Source organism: Pipistrellus hanaki (assembly GCF_964339955.1).
Source record: "Pipistrellus hanaki genome assembly, chromosome: X".
Lineage (NCBI taxonomy): Eukaryota > Metazoa > Chordata > Mammalia > Chiroptera > Vespertilionidae > Pipistrellus > Pipistrellus hanaki.
In genome coordinates, this window is record NC_140524.1 from 39,368,573 (window position 1) to 39,392,226 (window position 23,654).

The following is a 23,654-nucleotide window of genomic DNA, read 5'->3' on the forward strand; positions in this document are numbered from 1 at the left end:
TCATGTTTATTGATTTGCGGATATTGTACCATCCTTGAATTCCTGGAATAAATCTTACTTGGTCGTGGTGTATGATCTTTGTGATGCTCTGCTGGAGCCGATTTGCTAGAATTTTGTTGAGGATTTTGGCATCTATGTTCATGAGGGATATTGGCCTGTAATTCTCTTTCATTGAGCTGTCTTTATCTGTTTTTGGTATTAGGGTGATGCTGGCTTCATAGAAGGAGTTTGGAAGTGTTCCTTCCTCTTGGATTTTTTGGAATAGTCTGAGGAGGATAGGTTTTAGTTCTTCCTTGAATGTGTGGTAAAACTCTCCTGTGAAGCCATCTGGCCCTGGCTTTTGTTTGCTGGAAGCTTTTTGATGACTGTTTCAATTTCTTCCCAAGTTAGTGTTCCATTGAGATTTTTAGATTCTTCCTGATTGAGTTATGGAAGGTTGTATTTTTCTAGGAATATGTCAATTTCCTCCAGGTTGTTCAGTTTGTTGGAATAAAGTTGTTTGTAGTATTTTGTAACAATCCTTTGTATTTCGGTGGGGTCTGTTGTTATTTCACCTCTTTCATTTCTGATTTTGTTTATTTGGGTCCTCTCTCTTTGTTTCTTGGTTAGCCTGGCTAGAGGTTCATCTATCTTGTTTATCCTTTCAAAGAACCAGCTCTTGGTTTTGTTGATCTTATGTATTTTTTCTTTGGTTTTTATGTCATTTATCTCAGCTCTGATTTTTGTTATTTCATTCCCTCTGCTTACACTGGGCTTTTCTTGTTGCTCTTTTTCTAACTCTTTGAGTTGTAGAATTAGATAATTTGTTACCATTTTTTTTTTTTTTTTTTTTTTTTTTTTTTTTTTTTTTTTTTTTTTTTTTTTTTTTTTTTGCAATAGGCTTGTAGGGATATGAACTTCCCTCTCAAAACTGCTTTTGCTGTGTCCCATAGATTTTGGATTGTTGTGTTTTCATTGTCACTTGTTTTCAGGATGTTTTTAATTTCTTCCTTGATTCCTTTGGTAAACCAGTCCTTGTTTAATAGCATGCTGTTTAGTCTCCATGTGTTTGATTTCTTTGGATTATTTTTATTATAGTTAATTTCCAGTTTTATGCCACTATTATCTGAGAAGATGCTTGATATGATTTCTATCTTCTTGAATTTGAAGAGACTTTGCCTATGTCCCAAAATGTGATCTATCTTTGAGAATGTCTCATGTGCACTTGAGAAGAATGTATATTCTGTGGCTTTGGGGTGGAATGTTCTGAAGATGTCTATTAATTCCATCTGGTCTAGCGAGTCATTTAGGATTGATATTTCTTTGCTGATTTTTTGTTTAGATGATTTGTCCAAGGGTGACAGTGGGGTATTAAAATCTCCTACTATCATTGTATTGTTATTAATCTCTCTCTTAATGTCCTCCAGCAGTTTTGTTTTTTTTTAATGTATTTGGGTGCTCCCATATTGGGTGCATATATATTTACCAGGGTTATTTCTTCTTGTTAGATTGCTCCCTTTAGTATTATGAAGTGGTCTTCATTATCTCTTGTTATGTCCTTCTCTTTGAGGTCTAATTTGTCAGATATAAGTATTGCTATCGCAGCTTTTTTTTCATTTCCATTCGCCTGGAAAACCTTTTTCCATCCCTGCACCCTCAGTCTGTGTGCGACTTTTTTTTTCTGAAGTGGGTTTCTTGTAGACAACAGATATATGGGTCTTGTTTTCGTATCCAATTTGTTACCCTATGTCTTTTGATTGGAGCATTTAATTCATGTACATTTAAAGTATTATTGAGTACTTAAGTCTTGATTGTTGTTGGTATCATTGGGAGGAATTGACCTCTAGGCCAATTGGCTATATCAGCTGTGTTTATGCCGGGAGACTGTGCTGAAGACAGACTTATAGGACTAGACTTGCAATATTGCAAAAGCCTCTGTGCTCAGCTTGGATGCGGCAGAGTCTCAGGGCTGAGCAGACAGTCTTGGCTTCCCATCAGCCCCGCCCTTGCTTTCGAGCCTCCAGACACCTGCCTGCCATGGATCCCTCGAGTGTCCGAGTCTCCATGTGACTTTCTCTCTACCTGATAGTCCTAACTCCCCCTGTATGAGCCTGGGTCCACAGGGTTTTGCCCAGAACTGAGGTTTAGTGCAGGTGGAACTGGGGTTTAGTGCAGTTGGGGGATTCCTTCCCCTTCCTACCAGAGAAAGCCAGCCAGGCACTCAGCTGCCCTTCCTCTCTTCTATCATGTCTCTGTATCTCAGCCCTTTGCAGCTCCTCTGATTCTCCGTGAGCTTTTCTTTTTCCTTCTAGTTGTAAAATTTCCACTCATCCAACTTTCCAGGGGTTCTCGATTATGTCCGTTCTGTCTTTAGGTTGTGGTTTTGAAATTGTTGGGTGAGGCAGCAGTTTAGGTGCTTACCTATGCTGCCATCTTAGTTTCTTCTCCAACTACATCTTATTAACTATATTTAACTTAAGGTTTGCATGTCAACAAATAAATACACTACATCATTCCAAGATAATATTTGGAATGATGTTCTATTTCTTTGACTCATATTTTTCTTTTATACCATAAAGTATGGTATGATGAATTATTTGCAAGAGCCAGAAGATTTGGTGAAAACAAGTTTGAAGAAAACTTCCTGGAGAGTTTTTTTATTTTTATTTTAATTTTAGATAGAAGATAAATGAGCTCATTGAAATTGCAATCATAGGAAAAGGATTTTAAATTTAGGTCTCCTGTCTTCAACCCTGCATCATGTGAGCAAATTCTCATTATAAAATACCTCATGTAGGCCTGATAAATAATTCTGTCAAAAACAATTGTGAAAGAGCCAAACTTGCTGATATCTGAAAAGCAGATACTAAACTCTCTACACAATTCTCACTTTCTTCTCACCTTCAACTTCAATATATGGTAAAACATTAACTGTACAAATGAATAAAAAAGAAAAAACCTCATAGGGTAAACATAAAGTTAGTAATGGACTGTCTATGATCCCCTCTTTATTCAGTCTGCTTGCTTTTATTGTTGTTGTTTATTCACATATTTAGTGTAAAATATATCCTTGGTATCTGAGGGAAATTATTACAAGGAAGATGCTTTTTATCCATTGGGATATTAGGTAATACCTAAACTGGATCTGATCTCAATTCCTTCCTATTTTGGAATAAATCATTAACATTTCAGCTACTTTAGAAAAGCATCAAAGTATTCTGGCTTCTTATATCTCTTCATAGTTTCTGGGCATGGAGGTTCAACCAGGGCTGAATTGAAAAGTCAATGGGGGATTGAAGGACAAAGGACAATTTGGTAGTGGCCTGAGCTTGTCTGTTTAATTTTATCTGGGCTAAAAGAAAACCTTGTTTGGTTATGTAAAGAAATATTTGATAAACCTTTAATGGGAAAAAAGGTACATGACACCAAATTTTAATCACAGCCTCAAGGATTTTAGAAATTAGAGATACCTTGGAGGCAAAAGAGGAGGCAATTTGAAGGTTGGATTAGTTGACTTCTGAGGTTTCATTGAATATTTTTATTGAAACTGAAGTCCAAGGATGTTAAGGAAATTCCCCAAGGTCACATAAGCTGATTGTGGGAGGGAGAGCCTCGAGTAGAATCCAGGTTTCAAGTTTCTTGTTAATTTCTGATTCTTCATACTTAAAAATATTTGAAAAAACAGTGGAGCAATTTTAGATAGTGCACTCTGAGGGAACAACATAGACCAGGCAATCACACACTTACCTTTGGATTATCTTCTAATTCCAAATGTGGTGAGTCACATACTAAAATAATATTGGCACTCTGAAATGCCAGTCAGGGACTAATTAAAAGGAAAAGAAAATTACTCAGATGAACTTCGTGATTTCCTCTGAATCTTTTGAGAAATATAGTCTCAGATGCTGACCTGCACATTTTTTGTCAGTTGGTAAATTTTTGTGGATAAAGCAGAGCTCCTCCTACATAAAGACTTCAGTTCTAAGGTCATTTAAAGTTTATTAGGCTAAGAAGCTGTTCACTGAGACATATTACATTGATATTACAGAAGATGCTATGATAACTGGACACATTATTCACTTACAGTAAGTCTGGAACTTAAATTTGGGGGAGGGAATGTAAGAGTGAAAGGTAACTTGTTTTGAATAATTATTTATTTCACTTTCTTCAACATTTAAAAATAGACTCAAATATTTTTGTAGCAAAAATTGTTTGTTTGACTTGATATAATATTAATTTGGGGGAAATTCTGCATATTTTTGCATGAAGCTAATTAATAGGTACTGGATAATCAGCATAAATAACACAATTGCTTGTAATTCTTATTGTTGTTTCCTTACTAACACCTATTTTCTATAAAAATCATCATACCTCTTATAAGCAAACATGGTCCTTTGGAAATATAAGGATAGTTACATTTTAGAGTTAAGAGGTTTTCTGAGTTTATTTTCTATGTGATTGTTTTCTACAACTGAAAAACTCCACTTTGCAATAACTTTTCTTTCTTAAGTTCAGAAATAACAATGCAACTCCTCTAAAATGAATGATTTAATTTATTGTTATATGTTTTGATTGACTTTATAGAACCCACATATCCTCTATATGTAGTGTTTATTTATATAATGTTTTTACATATATATTAAGTTTATGAAAGTAAAAATTATAATTTTCACTGTTTTTGCTGTGAAATGAACTAGAATCTTATACATTTGTGGCTTGTTTTCCTCTGACAGAACACAGTTGACATTTAAAAACACATCACTTTTATACATTGCACTCACTTCAGATGCTTTCAGATTAGTTTTTATTTTTAATATGTAAAAGGGTTTATGAAATGAGGACATGAATATAGGAATTTTTCAGCAGTTTTTTATTTAAAAATCTTATCAAAATATAGAATGTTTTAGAGAGTTCAAGACTTAAGTAAAGTGCATGGATTTGTTGTTGTTACAGAATAATAACTTAAAGGACCAAGAGTTCTGGTTTGCAGTCCTAGCTCTCCCCCCATATAACCCTGTGAACTTGGGAGGGACATACATTCACTCTCCACTGTAATTTATTAGTTTGTAAAAGAAATCAGATGTCCTGACTCTGCATAATATCATGAAAGACAATAGAAAAGTTAGAAACAATTATTTAAACAGCAGGATTAAACAAAAAGAGGTAGAACAACTGTTAAGATTATTTTCATTTTTTGTTTTAATGCAAAGATCTTACCTGTAAATGAAAACCTTTTTTCAAGGTGTTTTTCTATAATGAGAGAAATATCACTTGTGTTTTGCTACAGCTTGGATGAGTTGGGGGTAAGGTGGGTTGCTTATTCCTTTTGATGTATTTTTCAGAGTGTTTTCAAGGAATTTATAGGAGGTGGCTTCTGGACATGGGATAAGTAGAAGGCAACTAATAACACTTGAGTTATATGCCCACTATATTGCAGACATTTTATATGTATGATCTCATTTAATTATTATTTGAACCCCAAGAATTATTGCCTTAGTTTTTTATTAAATTTATTGTGGTGACATTGGTTCACCAAACCATACAGATTTCAAATGTGCACCTCAATAGAACATCATCTGCACACTGCATTGTGTTCTCATTGTTCCAAATAAACTTTCTTTCTGTCTCCATTTCCCCCACCCCTTTGCCCATCTCCACCTACATCCCACCCCCTTTCCCTCTGGCTATCACTATACGGTTGTCTGTGTCTATGTGTTATTTATATGTGTTTGTTTTGTGTTGTTTTGTTTTGCTCAAACACTTCACTTTCTTTCATCCAGCCACCTAACGCCCCTCCCTTTTGACAGCTGTCAGTATGCTTCAATGCTCCATGCCTCTATTTCTATTTTGTTGGTCATTTTATTTTGTTCATTAGATTCCACATATAAGTTAGATCATATGGTATTTGTCTTCCTCTCAATCTAATAAACTCCAAATCCATTCACGCTCTAACAAAAGATTTCCTCTTTTTTTAAAAAAATTATGTGGTACATCACATTTACTGATTTGCAAATATTGTACCAACTTTATATCCCCAGAATAAATCCTACTTGATCATGATGTATGATCTTTTTAATGTGCTGCTGGATTTGTTATACCAAAATTTTTTTTGAGGATTTCAGCATCTTTATTCATCAGAGATACTGGCCTATGATTTTCTTTCTTTGTCTGGTTTTGGAATTACAATAATGCTGGCCTCGTAAATAGAGCTTATAAGTCTTCCCTTCTCCAGAATGTTTTGGCATAGTTTGAGAAAAATAGGTACTAGTTCTTATTCGATTGTTTGGTAAAATTTGCCTGTGAAGCCATCTAGTCCAAGATGTTTTTGTTTGTTTGTTTTTTGTTTTTTTGCTGAGAGGTTTTTCATTACTTTTTCAATTTAATTATTTGTAATTGGTCTATTCAGATTTTCTGATTCTTCTTGATTCAGTTTTGGAAGATTGTATTTTTTTCTAGGAATATATCCATTTTGCCCAGGTTGTTCAATTTGTTAGCAAATAATTGTTCATTGTATTTTCTTACAATCCTTTGTGTTTCTGTGGTGTCAGTTGTTACTTCTGTTCTTTCATTTCTAATTTTATTTATTTAGGTTCTCTCTCTTTTTTGTGAGTATGGTTAAACTTCATGAATCTTGTTTATCTTTTCAAAAAATCAGCTGTTATCATTGATCTTTTGTAATATAGATATTTTTTAGTCTCTATGTCATTATTTGTGCTCTAAACTTATTATTTCCTTCCTTCTCCTTACTCTGGGCTTTATTTATTGTTCTTTACCTAGTTCTTTTCAGTGTAGAGTTAGATTGTTTATTTGAGGTTTTTCTTATTTCTTGAGGTAGGTGTGTAATGCTATGAACTTCCTGTTCAGGACTGCTTTCATTGTGTCCCATAGGATTTAGGTTGTTGTGTGTTCATTTTCATTTGATTCCAGGTAAACTTTTATTTATTTCTTGATCTCATTGTTAACCCATTCATTCTTTAATAACATATTATTCAACCACCATGTGTTTGAATGTTTCTCAGTTTTTTTATTGTAAATAAAAAAATCTAGTTTCATACTAAAAATCATATCAAGATACTTGATATGATTTTAATTATAGTTTCATACTAAAAATTATACCAAGATACTTGATATGATTTTAATTTTTTAAGTGTATTAAGACTTATTTTGTGTCCTAACATGTGGTCTATCTTTGAGAATGTTCCATGTGCACTTGAGAAGAATGTATATTTTGCGGCTTTGGGTTGAAATGTTCTATAAATATCAATTAAATACATTTGATTCAGTGTGTTTTTTAAGGATGCTATTGTCTTGTTGATTTTTTGTCTGAAAGATCTATCCATTGATGTCAATGGGATGTTAAAATCCCCTACTATGACTGTATTGTTGCCGATCTCTGCCTTAATGTCCACTAAAATGTCCACCAAGATTTTCTTTATATATTTAGGTGCTCCTATGTTGAGTGCAAATATGTTTACAAGAGTTATATACTATTTTTGTATTGATCCCTTTAGTATTATGTAGTGACCTTTGCCTCTCTATATGGCCTTTGTTTCAAAGTATTTTATCAATAAAAGTGTTACTACACCAGATCATTTTTTGTTTTCATTAGCATGAAATATTTTTCCATCTCTTTACTTTCAGTTTATGTGTATTTTTTATTCTTAGTTGGGTCTCTTGTAGACAGCATGTATATAGGTCATGTTCTCTTATCTATTCAGCTATCCTTTGTCTTTAAAATGGAACATTTAATCCATTTATATTTAAGGTTATCATTGATAGGTTCTTAGTTACTGGCATTTTGTTTTTTATACATATGTTCCTCTCCCTCTTGCTTTCTCATTTTAAAGCAGTCACTTTAATATTTTTTGCAATATTAGTTTGGTGGCAATAAATTCATTTATCTTTTTTTGTGTCTGGGAATCTCTTTATTTAGCTTTTTATTTTAAATGATAGCTTTGATAGGTAAAGTAGTCTTATTTGTAGGTACTTGCTTTTCATCACTTTGAATATTTCATGCCAATTCATTCTGGCCTGAAATGTTTCTGTTAAGAATCAGCCAACAGTCTGTTGGAGCTCCCTTGTAATAACTTGCTGCTTTTAAAATTGCCTCTTTGTCTTTAATTTTTGCCATTTTAATTATGATGTGTCTTGGTATGGGTCTCTTTGGGTTCATCTTGATTGGGATTCTCTGTGCTTCATGAGCTTGTGTGACTTTTTCCTTCACCAGGTGAGGGAAGTTTTCTCTCATTATTTCTTCAAACAACTTCTCTATACTTTGCTTACTCTCTTCTCCTGGTGCTGCTCTGATGCACATGTTGTTGCACTTGATGTTGTCCCAGAAATCCCTTAGAATTTCCTCATGCTTTTTTAAAAAATCCTCACCCAAGTATATGTTTAGGAATAGAAAGGAGATAGATAGATAGAGAGAGAGAGAGAAAGAGAGAGAGAGAGAGAGAGAGAGAGAGAGAGAGAGAGAGAGATCAATATGAGAGAGAAACATTGATCGGTTGCCTCCTGTATGTGCTCTGATATGTGCCCTGTGCCCTGACTGGGAATTGAAGCCACAAACATTTTAGTGTACAGGAAGATGTTCCAACCAACTAAGCCACCCACCCAGGGCGTTATCTCATTTTTAAAAATTCTTTTCTTTTTGATGCTCAGCTTAGGTACTTGCTGTTATCTTGTCATCTATATTGCTGATCAGATCCTCTGCTTCATCTTCTGCTTTTGATTCCTTCTAGTGTGTTCCTCATTTCAGGTATAGTATTCTTCATTTCTGACTGGTTCTTTTTAATGGTTTCTATGACCTTTTTAATGCTTGCTATCTCTATGTTTAAGTTGTCACTGAAATTATGTATTCTTCCCCCTAAGGTTCTTGAGCATACTTATAACCATTGTTTTAAACTCTTCATCTGGTATTTTGGTTGCTTCCATTTTATTTAATTCTTTATCTGGAGATATCTCTTGTTCTTTCATTTGGGGAATATTTAAGTGTCTTCCCATTTTGTCTCTGTGTATTAAGTAGATCTGCTATGTCTTCCAAATTTGTTATGATAACTTTATGATATCAGTATCTTGTTGGTACAATTTTCCATATCATGTGAGCTTGGTGCTCCAGGAATATTTCTTGTAGGTTATGTGCAACCTTCTGTTGTAGGCCCTTTAATGCTGTTGGCCCTTTCATGGATAGAGTTCATTCATCAGGCTGGCTGACTATAAGGATAAACCTCAATCACCATGTATGAGTTGCTGTGCAGGTACTACCTATATCCTCTCCCACAGGGTGGATTTGTTCCCAGAAGGTTCTGGTGTCTGCCAGAATGTCCCTTTGGGTGTACTGCTTTTGTGGCTAGTTGAGTCAAGTTTTGGGTATAATCTGAAGCCCATCATTGGCTGTATTGCTTTTGGGTCTATTTAGGTGGGGTTCAGGTACAGGTCAATGTCACACGTTGTGTGTAACTGGCCTTGGGTTACCTGTCTGGAGCTACCACACTATTTACTGTGGCTGCATCTACTGGGCCTGGTTGTGTGTGGCATGTGTGTGTGTGTGTGTGTGTGGGGGGGCAATCTGTGTACAAAGTTTGGCTTCCTTCAGCTTAGACCTGAGGGCAGATCAATAAGGAGTCTGGGGCTACCTCCTTCGCCTTCTCTCTGAGTAGCTATTTCACCTCCCTCTGAGTGCCTTAATTTCCTCCAGAGCTTTATGAAGAATGACTGTAGAGTGGGCCCAAGCTGATCATGACTGATGGACCTTTCCACATGTCATGAGCTTAGTAGGGTGGGCAAATTAGGGTTGGAATGATGGGGCCTGTGTGTCCCCTACTTGCCGACCATGCAGTCAGGCACTCAATGACAGTAAAATGGCCCCTTCTTCAGAGCCAAACCAGTCATTCTCTGACGGAATCTCCAACTCTAGCTCCCCCATAAGGATCTCACTGAAGGTTCAGGTTGGGTGTACCCAGCCATCCCCTCTGCAGGAGCAAACTTAAGAAGGTGAGCCACTGGGGCTCAGTTTGGGGGTGGTACTGGTGAAGTCAGTAGGAGGCGACTAAGCACTTCAACCTGATCCCAGACATCTTACATTGCAACCAAAATAGCCTCCCATGGAGACACACTCTAAATGTCCCAGATCTGAGCAGTCCTCCCTTCTCCCTGCAGAATTGAGGTCAGCAGAGCAGGGCCATCAGGACTTGGGGGAAATATCCAGTCTCTTGTTGAGTGTGATGCCAGCAAGCCTGCAGTGTGTGTGAGGAGGGGGGGAAGACAGCGAACTTCTTTCCTTTCCTGAAATAACATGAGCTGAGCTTGCAGAGGAGATAGGAGTGGCTTTTTGTGTTTTCGCCACACAACCTAACAACTGCCTGTCTGATGCCCAAACAAATGCCTCCCCAGGAGATGGTGTTCCTTATCTTTGTTTAAATTCCATGCCACCCTCTTGGTTTTTCAGAGATCTCCGTACATAATTATCCTTTTTCTCTTCTGTATTTTTAAGCTCTTCCCCTCTAAGAGTTCTTTTGTAAGCAAAGGAAATAAAAGACTCCTTTTCTTGACCTTTTCCTGTACAACCAAAACCTGCGCAGCTTATATAATCAAGCTTCTATAAAAAGTGATCCATCCATATAACTGCTTTTACCAAAGTCAACAATTACTTCTTATTTCCACATAAAACAGACATACTTTGAAACCAAAATTCAAGTTGAGGCCATTTTATTGTCTCGTGAAATCTAAGATTGAGTTCCATGGACAAAGGGATAAGTGAAAGCAAAGTTTTAATTACAGAAAAACTCCCTGCTGCAGGGAGGGGACCCCAATGGGTTGCCATGGCAGCTCCTTCATCTAGGGATTAATATATGCCCTGCTAACTTCCCATTGGTTGGTTAAAAAAAATTCAGCCCTAGCAACATCCATACACTGTAAGGTTCTGGGTTCTGTATAAATTCCTGCCTGTGTGTTCAGCCTGGGATCAGGGCCCTTTGTTCTTGGGATTTTACATGGGACAGGATGTGGCTGGTGAACTGGTTCCTGTCCACATCTACAGTATTCAGCTGTACCTCCCCTTTACATTCTTCTCCCATAGTCCCATCCCTATAACTGCCTAGTGGCTCTTAACTCCTCAATTTAGTTCTTGTCTTATTTTACCTTCATGTCCTTCTTTTTTAAGCATGGGAGGCTTTTGAATATTTTCCCCTTGAATTCTTCTGCTTCATTAGTTTCCATGAAACTACTTCCTACTGTCAATACCACTCATTACCCTCAGGACTAAGTCCAAAGTCTTTTAAGATGTCTCAGAAAGCATGCCTATGTACATCTTACATTGCAACCAAAATAAATCACTGTTAGATTCTTGAATTCATTAAACATTCTCACTTGTTTGCTTTTGCTTTATCAATTACCATTAAAGCAAAATCCTCTACCCCTACCAATTTCCCCTCACCACCTTGGCAAACACCTATTCCTTATTTATGAGATAGTTAGGTATTACTTTCTCTAAGGACTCTTACCTGACCACCTCTACTCCCAAGATCAGGTTACATCCTTGTCCTTTGTACTTCTAAACACTTGCCTCTCTCTTGAAACTTAGCACATTTTATTATAATTGAAGTTAGGTGGAGTATTCCTGCCAATTCCTCTAGTGTGAAATTAATCCACAAACTTGGGTATGCAAGAAATTTCACATTTAAAATAAGAGTTGTTGCCCTGCTGAAACCGGTTTGGCTCAGTGGATACAGCATTGACCTGTGTACTGAAAGGTCCCACGTTCGATTCTGGTCAAGGGCATGTACCTTGGTTGTGGGAACATCCCCAGTAGGGGGAGTGTAGGAGGCAGCTGATCGATGTTTCTCTCTCATTGATGTTTCTAATTCTCTATCCCCCTCTCTACCTCTCTGTAAAAAATCAATAATATATGCATATATTTTTTAAAAATAGTTTTTTGCCCTAACTGGTTTGGCTCAGTGGACGGAGCATTGGCAGGTGGACTGAAGTGTCCTGGGTTCAATTCCTATTAAGGGAATGTACCTTGGTTGAAGACTCAGTCCTCAGTAAGGGGCATGCAGAAGGCAGCTGATCGATGATTCCTTCTCATCTATGTTTCTAACTCTCTATCCCTCTCCCTTCCTCTCTGTAAAAATCAATAAAAATATATTTTAAAAATAAGATTTTTAAAGCTATCTTGTATTTAGCATTCTGTCAGGAAAGTAAGGTTATGCAATTTGAACCAGTACTTGAGCTTTCTCCTAGATCATGCAAATATTCTGAGACCTTAGACAACAGCCAAAGCACTTAGGAGGCCCTTTTGGATATTGGCCATTAATTTTTTGTCAACTCTCTAAGATAGTGTCTGAGATACCATTTTGTCTCAATGTGAAATGGTTTTTTCAGGTTTATTGCTGCTGCTTCTATTCCATGCTTGGGGGACTAGATTACTGTTGAAATAGGGCAGGGGTCCTCAAACTTTTTAAAGTGGGGGCCAGATCACGGTCCCTCAGAGAGCTGGAGGGCCGGACTATATGAACTACTAATTCCTACTGAAACACCTTGGCTGCGCTCACTGCCCAAAAAACCTGGCGGGCAGGATCAGACTCCCCTGGGGGCTGCATGTGGCCCGCGGGCCATAGTTTGAAGACCCCTGAAATAGGGTTTCCAGTGTCTAGGACCCAGCACACTCACTGAAATTCTTCTGGATTTTTGCCCCTTTCCTAGGCTGCTGACATCAAATGTTCTCCCTGATTGTTCTCCCTGCCACCTCTAACCCCTACCAAACCCTTGACTTCTTTTTGTCTAAAGTATATGTCCCTTTTCCATATCAGTACCCTAAAAGGAATTTAATCTGTCCTTTTGAGATCACCATTGATACTCTCAAGCATAATGTCTCCCATTATCTTAGATTTGGGAAATAGAAAGCCAGGAAATTAAGTCTCTGTGAAGAATTTCTGCTTTAGATTCTGGCAGTGGGAGTGGGGGTGAGGAATCCCTCTGGCGAGATAAGGAAGAATAAAAAGAACTGGCTGTTTTCTTAAAATGGGAGGGTGAAGCAAAAAAAACTTAGAGCAAACCACAGATAATTATCTCAAATCATGCTGCCACATACTTGTCTGTTTATGAAACTCTCTCTTTCAGTAAATTGTGAATACCTTTTGATATATTGCAAAACTTCATTCTCTAATATATATGTAGAAGATACAGAAGAGACTTACAAAATCCAGTATGGGAAAGGGAGTACAAAAAGCTTAGAAAAAAAGCGCTACCTGAGAAGAGAAACCAAGATTGTGGCATAGGTAAACACCTGAACTGCTGCCTCACACAACAATTTCAAAACTACAACTAAAAGACAAAACAGACATCATCCAGAACCACAGGAATGTTGGCTGAGTGGAAATTCTACAACTAGAAGGAAAGAGAAAAGCACACTGAGACTCACAGGAGCTTCAGAAGGCAAAGGTACAGAGGCACATGCACGGAGAGGGCTGGCAACTGAGTATGTGTGTGGTTTTTTCAAGCAGGAGGGAGACAAAAGCTCCCAACTGCTCTAAACTCCAGTTCCTGGTGAGACTCTGGGGACCCAGAATCATACAGGGAGAAACTGGACTATCTGGCTGCAGGCTTTCTCTCACAGGTGCTTGTAGCAATTACTGCAGGACACTGACACCCAGAGGCCTCTTAGGGCAGGGCTGATGGGAAGACATTTCTGTTTGCCCTGCCCTGGGACTCTGCCCCATTCAAGCTGAGCACAGAGGCTTTTAGATATGAATGGCCTGGCCCTTTGAATTCTAAACTTACCTAACAAACTGCAGCTGAGTCAGTGAGACCCAGAACATCCAAAAGAAAGCCCAAGGCCCCATAGCAGCTTGCATTGCTTCACAGCTGGGCCTCATCTTGGCACCTTCAAAACACAAACAAAGAAGAGGAATCTGCAGCTCTCTCTGTAGCACCTGATGGGGGGGCCTCAGACAGAGGCTAAATTACCACCTCCTTGGATATCCAAGAGCCAGTGTACCCAGGGGTCAGAGTGGGACCATCCAGATTACAACTCTTCTGGTCCATAAGGGAAACCCTCAGGCGGCAGACTCAGTGAGCATCAAAGCCCCACTTAAGCAAGCCTTGTCTCATAAGGGTGTCTCCAGCACAGAAGTTCTTCCACCAAAGACACAGTTGATCCTCACAGCCAATTGGCCTGGAGCTCAATTCTTCCCAGTGATATCAACAACAATCAAGGCTTAACTACAACAAGACTGTGCACACAGCCCACAAAGGGGTGCACTAAAAGTGTCCACCTCAGGTAACTGGGGAGGCTGAGCCACTGGGCCCTATAGGACACCTAGCACACAAAACCACTCTATCAGCTCAGGGAAGCAGCCAAAATGCAGAGACAAAGAAACTGGTCACAAATGAAAGAAATGGAGGAAAGCAAACTACTGGATATAGAGTTCAAAATCACAGTTATAAGGTTTTTCAAGAACTTCCTAGAAAAGGCCAATGACTTTAGTGATACCCTCGAGAATATGAAAAAGGACCAACTAGAAATTAAACATACACTGACTGAAATAAAGAGTAATATATAGAGATCCAACAGCAGTCTAGAGGATAACAAGAATCAAGTCAAAGATTTCAAATACAAAGAAGCAAAAAACACCCAACCAAAAAAGCAAAAAGCAAAAAATAAAAATATAAATATATGAATATAGTGTAAGGAGCCTCTTGGACAACTTCAAGTATACCAACATCAGAATTATGGGGGTGCCAGAAGAAGAGACCAAGATACTGAAAACCTATTTGAAGAAATAATGACTGGAAACTTCCCCCACCTGGTGAGAGAAATAGGCTTACAAGTCCAGGAAAAGCAGAGAACCCCAAACAAAAGGAATCCAAAGAGGACTACACCAAGACACATCATAATTAAAATGCCAAGGGCAAAAGACAAAGAGAGAATATTAAAAGCAGCAAGAGAAAAACAGTTAATTGACCACCCATATGATTGTCAGCTGATTTCTCAACAGAAACTATGCAGTTCAGAAGGGAGTGGCAAGAAATATTCAAAGTGATGAATAGCAAGGACCTACAACCAGGATTACTCTACCCAGCAAAGCTATCATTCAGAATGGAAGGTCAGATAAATAGCTTCACAGATAAGGAAAAGCTAAAGAAGTTCATCACCACAAAACCAGTATTATATAAAATGCTGTAAGGTATACTTTAAGAAGAGGAAGAAGAAAAAAAGTAAAGATAAAAGCTATGAACAACAAATACATATCTATCAACAAGTGAATCTAAAAATCAAGTGAATAAAAAATCTGACGAACAGAATAAACTTGTGAATATAATAGAATCAGGGCATAGAAAGGGAGTGGACTGGCAATTCTCATGGGGAAAGGAGTATAGGGGGTGCGGGAAGTGTCTGGACAAAAGTCATACACCTATGAATGAAGACAGTGCGGGGAGGTAAGGGCAGAGGGTCGGGGGTGGGAACTGGGTGGAGGGGAGCTATTGGAGGAAAAAAGAACAATTGTAATAATCTGAACAATAAAGATTTATTTTTTTTTAAAAGTGCTACCTGAGATAAATCTCAATGACTGAACATAATCAAGAGTAGGCTAGGTAAAGCAGAATTAATATTAGGTTACCTGATTGGGCAAAACTTAGAGATGAAAGAAGACCTGACTTTTCATGGTCTTCTATAGGAAGGAGATAATACTGAAAGTGTTGGCAAATTAACTGGATCTGACTTATTGTAAGGATGGAAATACATCAGGAGGTCATTGCAGTTGATCAGTCAAGAGATGGTAATGACTAGGATTAGAGTTATGGAAGTGAAAATAAAGTGATATAGATGAATCCCAGAAAGAGGAAAGGAAGATGATGATAAGTTGCTTTAATGTTCTGATTTCATAATTTCCATGTGTATTCATATTCTTTGAAACAGAAAACTGACTTACATCATCTCTGTTGTGAAATCATACTTTGAAGGATTATCTGGATATTTCAAGGTAATCTGCATAAGTAGAATTTATCACTGATATACTTTCCTTTCCATGACGTCTTTGATAAGTATGGGCTTGTTACTTATGTAGCTTAAAAATATTATTGAGAAGAATCCTTTGGTGAATGATGTTGTGGAACTATCAAAGTAACATGATCAAGCATGGTATATTTACTTTGGATCAGGAGCCTGCCAGCTTTCCAAAATGAGGGGATCTCTGGAAATAACTAACTTACACTCTTAAAGACACATCAGTTCATTCATTCACCAAATTTTTATTGTCTGCTATGTGATGGGTATTATGCTAACATGAAAGCAAAAGCAGTTTCTGTTCTTATAGACCTTACAGTTAACCAGAAGTGAGAGACATTATTCAAATAATCTCAATTACAAATATGTAGTTTTGAATTCTAACTACTAGAAAGAAAAGTTTTTCCAATGGTATTATATTACAAATTAAAAGCACATGTTCTAGAATCAAACTGATTGGACTGGAATTCTATTTCTTCCTGCTTACTAAATGATCATTTAGATAAATTATTTAACCTCTCTGTGTCTCAGATTTTTGTCTAAAATGGAGATAATATGAGTAAAAGTTAAGTAGTCTAAAGGGGATAGAGAGAAATATGAATATTCCAAGCACATAGAATAGACAGCATGTGCGCAGGACCTGTGTTGAGAATGCATAAAAAGTGTCTGCAGAAATTGTCAGATGCCACAATATTTAGGACCTTGAAGACCAAATAAAATAAATTTTATCTTTATTTCAAGATAAAAAGTAAGGCAAAAGAATATTTTGAGGGAAGTTGTATAACCAAGTTTTCATTTGGAAAAAAGAAAGTCACTCTGCCTAAATATAGCATGGAAATAAAATGGGGCCAGAATAAATTTAGTGACATGTATTAAGAAGCTATTGTGATAGTTGTGGAAAGTTACAATGATAATTTGGATTAGCCTGAGAGGGAAGACAGAAATAAATATTTTCAAGTGATGTTTGAAAAATTGATCAAATTTGTTTATGTGTTGGACATGGGAGATGCAGGTATTGGGTGTCTAAGATGAATCTCTGGTTTCTGGCTCTTACTGTTGAATGGGCAACACTGCCAATAGTGAGATGAGACCACTACACTTCAAAATTAATACAGCTTTGTCAAGAGGGCCCATTTTCAGATAAAAAGATCATGATGTTGGTGTTTGACATTTTGTATTTGAGTTGTGTTTGAGACTTCCAAGTGAAGATCTTGAGAAAAAAATTAAATATACAAGTCTTAAGCTCAGTACAGTAGTGAAAGATATATGTTTGAAAGTTCTTGGAATATCGATGGCAGTGGAAGCTGTGAGAATGGAAAAATTATCTAAGGAAAAGAAAATCAAAGGATGAGAGTCTCAAAGAGCTCTGATGTTTGATATTAGGATAAGTAAAGGATGAATCTAAAAATGAAATTAAAAGAGTTGCCAGATAAATAGAAGAAAAACTGGGAAGCTGGTATCAGAAAAGACAAGGGAAGAGTATGTCAAGACAGATGGTGGCAAACAGTTGAGTAACCCTAAGGGATAAACAAGATTGGGATAAAAAACAAAACAAACAAACAAACAAAAAAAACTATTGGATTCCATAACGTATAGGTCACTAGTTATTCTAGTGGGACCTCCTTCAGGAGAGACATGAATTAGTGGTGGGATTAAGGCCAAAGCCAGAATGAAATGGGGTGATGAAGAATGAGTGGAAAATGTGAAGAAAATGGCAAGTATAGACAACTCTTTCTAGAAATTTGGCTGTGAAGAAGATAGGAGTATTGTAGTAGATAGAGGCAAATATGTGGGCAAGGTAGCTTATTTTTTTTAAGTTTGTGGAGAATAGGGCATGTTTAAATGCTAATGGGATGTGTGCAGCTGAGATGTATATATCCAACTATATATCTTAGGCATGTCTAAGAAATATGAAAGAAGAAACATTTTAAATGGTAATATTTCTTATAATGTCAGCAAAGTTAGAATTCAAAACACACATGAGGAGTTTTAACTTAGAAAGTAGGAAATATACACCATGATTAGTGTAGAACAGTTGGTTGGAGCATCATCCCATGTACCAAAAGGTTGTGGGTTCAATTCCCAGTCAGGGCATTTAACCAGGTTGCTGGTTCAATCCCCAGTCAGGGATAGTGCAAGAGGCAACGGATCAATGTTTCTCTCTCCCTCTCTCTTTCTCTCTCTCAAGAAAAATTATTAGAAGGTAGTAAACATGCCTCCTTTATTATAGCAGGAAGAAAGAAAAGAGGATCTGGAATCAGGAAGATGAGAGAATTTCTATCAGATAGCTTCAATTTGGTTTTTCTTGAACAGACAAAGTCATGAGCTGAGATAGGGGAGAGAGGATGAAAAAATTGAGGATATTAAAAAAAAAAAGTTTGTAATTGTCAAGAATGGAATAAAGTTGAACAGAGACATGTAGTAATGTTTGAGTAGTAGTGTGTGTTTATTTAAAATAGAATATTATGGCCCAGATGGCATAGCTCAGTGGTTGAGTGTGGACCTATGAACCAGGAGACCATAGTAAAATTCCTGGTCAGGGCACATACCCAGGTTGTGGGCCTGATCCCCAGTAGGGGGCAAGCAGGAGGCAGCTGATCAATGATTCTCTCTCTTCACTGATGTTTCTATCTCTCTCTCTCTCCCTCTCCCTTCCTCTCTAAAATCAACAAAATATATTAAATAAACTAAAATAAATGGCATATTATGAATTTAGCATGGAACTAGCCTATTATGGCACTTCTTCCAGCACTATCTACTTAGGCATAGGCACAAAGAAAACCTGAGAGTTGGATTCATTTAGGGTTGTGGTTCTGTTATGACAAAAAGTCAGGCAAATAGGCTGAATTTGAGGTATGGAAGCAAATCTGAATTGAATAAAGAAAGAAAGAAAGAAGACAAATATGGGAGGGGAGAATCCAAGATGGCTGCACAGGTAAACACCTAGCCACAGCTGCACACAACAATTTCAATAAAATACAACTAAAATATAAATTGGACATTACCCAGAATTACAGGAAAGTCGACTGACTGGAAATTCTACAACGAGAAGCAAGGAGAAAACCAGAAGGAAGCACGGAGGAGCTGTAAAAGCCTAAGGTACGGAGACACACAGCGTGCGCGGAGCGGAAGGAGACCAAGAGGAGGGGCGGATGAGTGCCTAGCTGGCGTTCCCTAGCAGGAAGGAGATAAAAGCTCCGACTGTGCTGGGCCCCAATTCTGACTGCTCTGAACCCCAGTTCTAGGCCAGACCCCGGGGACCCAGGCTCATCCATAGGGAGCTGGGCTGTAAGGCAGAACCCCGGGGGAGCGGCGAAAGGAGGTTCCAGAGGTGCGCAAATTGCACGCAGATAAGGGAAGGCTGGCTGTGCTGCTGGATTGCCCTGGCGGGAAGGAGACAAAAGCTCTGGACTGCTCTGAACGCCACCTCCAACTCCACTTCCAACTGAACTGAACCCCAGTTCTGGGCTCATTGGGGGAGAGCTTAGACTGTTTGGTACCAGGAGAAAATCAAGGGCACCTTTCTCTCAGAGGTGCTTGCAAGGAGTACTGAAGGACCCTGGGGATTACTGAGACTCAGGAATAGCATAGGGCGGGGCTGACGGAAGCCAAGGCTGTAGGCTCCACCCTGAAACCCCGTCCCATCAGGGAAGCTGCAAAAATGCCAAGAAAGGAAATAGATCACAAATGAAAGAAATGGAGGACAAAAGGCGACTGGATATAGAGTTCAAATCTACGCTTATAAGGTTTTTCAAGAATTTCCTAGAAAAGGTCGATAAGACCTATGAGGATATGAAAAGGGATCAACTAGAATTAATAAGGAATCAACAAGAAATGATAAGGGATCAACAAGAAATAAAGAATACATTGTCTGAAATAAAAAATATTATACAGAGTCCTAAAAACAGAATGGAAGATTGCAAGAATAAAGACAAAGATTTGGAACATAAAGAGCCAGAAGATACTCCTCCGCAGAAGCAAGAAGGCAAGAGAATCCAGAAAATTGAAGATAATGTAAGGAACCTCTGGGACAACTTCAAGCAAGCCAACATCAGAATTATGGGGGTCCCAGAAGATGAGAGAGAGCAAGATATTGAAAAGATACTGAAAGAAATAGTGACAGAAAACTTCCCCCACCTGGTGAAAGAATTAGACTTACAAGTCCAGGAAGCACACAGAACTCCAAACAAAAGGAATCCAAAGAGGACCACACCAAGACACATCATAATTAAAATTCCAAGAGCAAAAGACAAAGAGAAAATATTAAAAGCAACAAGAGCAAAGCAGGTAGTTACCTATAAAGGAGCACCTATACAATTGCCAGCTGATTTCTCAACAGAAACCATGCAGGCCAGACGGGAATGGCAAGAAATATACAAGGTGATGAATAGTAAGAACTTACAGCCAAAGATAATCTATCCAGCAAAGCTATCACTCAGAATCGAAGGCCAGATAAAGAGCTTCACAACTAAAAAAAAAAGCTAAAGGAGTTCATCACCACCAAACCAGAATTATATAAATTGCTGAAGGGGGTTCTTTTGGAAGAGAAAGTAAATAAAGATAAAAATTATGAACAACAAACACTTAACTATCAACAAGTGAATCTAAAAACCAAGGAAATTAAAAAAAATCTGATGAACAATATTAACTGTTGAATATAATATAATCAGAGGTATGGAAGGGGAGTGAACTGACGATTCATGGGGAAAAGGGGAGAGGGGGATGTCGAAAGAGACTGAACATAAATTGTGCACTTATGGATGAGGACAATGGGGGTGAGCGGGGAGGAGGCAGAGGGTGGGGTGGGAACCTGGTGGAGGAGAGCAATTGGGGGGGGGTGAAGGAACATTTGTAATAATATGAACAATAAAAATTTATTTTAAAAAATAATAAAAAAGGGGAAAAATGAAGAAGACAAATATGAATGTAGAAAAAACAGTCAAATCTTTGCAAAGATGAGCAATGATCACAATTATTGTACTAAAAATTTAAGCTAGAATAAAATCATTTAACTTATCTGGCTTCTTTTTCTTTCACTGGTGTATAAGCTAAGGTCATAGAGGGTGTGAGCCACATATGTGTTTGTATGTGTAAATTTACACATGTCTGGTTGGTTTTTGGTAGTCAGTATCAAGAAAATCAGAAAAGCCTAGGAGCTCCTTCCTGGAGAGCATCCCACCTAATTCTAAGGACTGAATCAGGGTTGGAGGGTAAGAGGTCTTTGTCATTCTAACTTTCCCATGGATGCTCATTGAAAGAAATACAAAGGCATGTTCTGTATCTATGATTCTACTGCAAGAAGTTCTCTATTCTCTAGGCAAGTTCGGATTTACTCAGCCAGCAGTGATTAACCTCGGATTATGCAATCAACCATCTCTTATCTAGAAGTTTTGTAGGAAGAAGGGTATACATTATTGATGGAATTAGTACTGATTTATTGAGAGAAAACTTGAACTCTAGGTCATTCTGATAATGACCAAAGCATGTGGGATGAGCCATCAACATCTGGAAAATGTGAAATAGCATAGGATTAAAGATGTGTGAGTGTACCATCAAGACATCATTCAGAAAACAGTGGCAGCAGCTCATGATGGTGGAAGAAGTGCTGTGGTACTAAGATCAGCTCATATGAGCAAAACCTGCAGACAGCCAGAGAGGCCCCTCCAGCACTTACATCCACTTGTTTACAACAGTAAGGACTTGGAAGCTTTCAAAGGGGGGAGGGGGGGAACACATTGATTTATTGTCACATTGTATTTTGTCACTATGAAAAGTTTCTACTTCAGTACTTTATGGTTATAATATTTGAAAGTAGAATACTTCAGTAAGTCTCCCCCGTTAGCCCAGGGAAGGACTATATATCTTCAATGTTGCCCTTTTCAGAAATATTCTTCTGACTCAAAGGCTATGCAGAAAATGAAATAGTGGACTATAAAAACACACTAGAGGACCGGTGCATTCGTGCACTGGTGGGGTACCTCAGCTTGGTTGAAACTGGCTCTACAATATCCCCCAAGGGGTCCCAGATTGCAAGAGGGTGGTTCTCAGCTGGCTCACCCTGGAATAGGGCTCCCTCCTCTCTGGATCCGAGAACTAGAGGTGTCAAGTCACTGCAGCTTTGCCTCTCCTACATTGAGCATCTGCCCACTGGTGGTCAGTGCATATCATAGCTACTGGTCACTTAGGCTTTTATATATACACTTAGTGGCCAGATTATTATGATCTCTGAATATCCTTTTATTACATAGGACATACACTGAGTGGACAGATTATATGTGTTCTGAGTTAATAATAAACTGGTCACTCAGTGTATAGACCAGGGGCCTAGTGCATGAAATTCATGCATTGGGGGGTGTCTCTCATCCAAGCCTACACCCTCTCTAATTGGGGACCCCTTGGGGGATGTCTGACTGCCAGTTTAGGTTGGACATCCCTCTTGCAATCTGGGACAGCTGACTCGTAACTGTTCACCTGCCTGCCTGTCTGATGGCCCCTAACTGCCTCTGCCTGCCTGCCTGATTGTCCCTAACTGCCCTCCCCTAACAACCCCTGCCTTGGCCCCCACCACCATGGCTTTGTCCAGATGGAAGTTGGACATCTGGAAGATGGCCAGGTGACCCGGTCTAATTAGCATATTACCCTTTTAGTAGTATAGATTGATTCTATAGGATAGGATTGCTTAAAGGGGCGGGGGGAGCTTTTTTCGTCAGGAGGAGATGCTCTTTGGCAGAAAAAAATACATAATCCCTATGTCTGGACTGATAGTCAGCCATATGCACTATACTACCAAACCAGGCATTAAAAAATCAAACCACTTTTTTACACCTTATAGCAAACAGCTGTTGCCCTTAAAACCCCTCCTCAGCCCCCACCTTAGGTTCTGCCTTCACAGTTCACCCAGATTAGGTTCTGATTGGTTGTTTCTATGCCAGTCAGCATCTCTGGGCCTATCAACAGGTCTGATCAAAGAGGCGGGTTGATCAAGAGATCCAGCAGAGGCCCGAGAGAAAGAGAGGCATGGCTGATGGCCAGGCCTGCAGAGAAAGAGAGAGGCAAGGGTTGATCAACAGCTGCCATGGAGGTTATGGATCAAACCCTGCTTCTCTCCCCCAGGTCTCTCTTCAAGCCTGATCCGAAGCCACCTTGGTAGTTAATGCTGGGTTGCAATACTTCTGGTCGGTCAAGCCTTCGGTCAATTTGGATGTTATGACCCTGGGTTTTTATATATTGGAATAATTTTTTGATAACTTGAAAATTTGGGATCAACACTCATTTAGGGGAAATGATGAACAACATAGACTGATGAACAAGAACAGCATCGATCAGACTGTTGGACCTCAGAGGGAAGGTAGGGAAGGGTGGGGATAAGGGATAGAGATCAACCAAAGGACTTGTATGCATGCATATGAGCCTCACCAGTGGTCACAGACAACAGGGGGATGGAAGCATGCATGGGGAGGGGTTTGGGATGGGAATGGGGGGGGGAATGAAGACAAATATGTGATACCTTAATCAATAAAGTAATTAAAAAGAAAGAAAATTTGGGCTCAAAAAGGTTATGAGCTTTTAAAGGATTTTGATACACAATGCTAAGTACTCCTCTAATTAGATTACAGGTTTTGCTTAAATAAAAAAAGTGATTTATTTTGCTCCTAGATACCTGAAAGTA

At 38.4% G+C, this 23,654-nt stretch overlaps 1 protein-coding gene and 1 long non-coding RNA gene across 2 annotated transcripts in view; one reads left to right on the forward strand and one right to left on the reverse strand.

Moving 5' to 3' along the window:
• LOC311615093 overlaps nt 1-23,654 on the reverse strand; it is a 629,078-nt gene that overhangs the window by 84,274 nt on the left and 521,150 nt on the right. Inside the window, exon 2 of the long non-coding RNA XR_014793734.1 lies at nt 811-880. This is a non-coding gene — a long non-coding RNA (uncharacterized lncRNA). The remainder of the gene's footprint in view (nt 1-810; nt 881-23,654) is intronic.
• IL13RA2 (interleukin 13 receptor subunit alpha 2) overlaps nt 1-23,654 on the forward strand; it is a 110,754-nt gene that overhangs the window by 34,092 nt on the left and 53,008 nt on the right. The gene's annotated exons all lie outside the window — the stretch shown is intronic.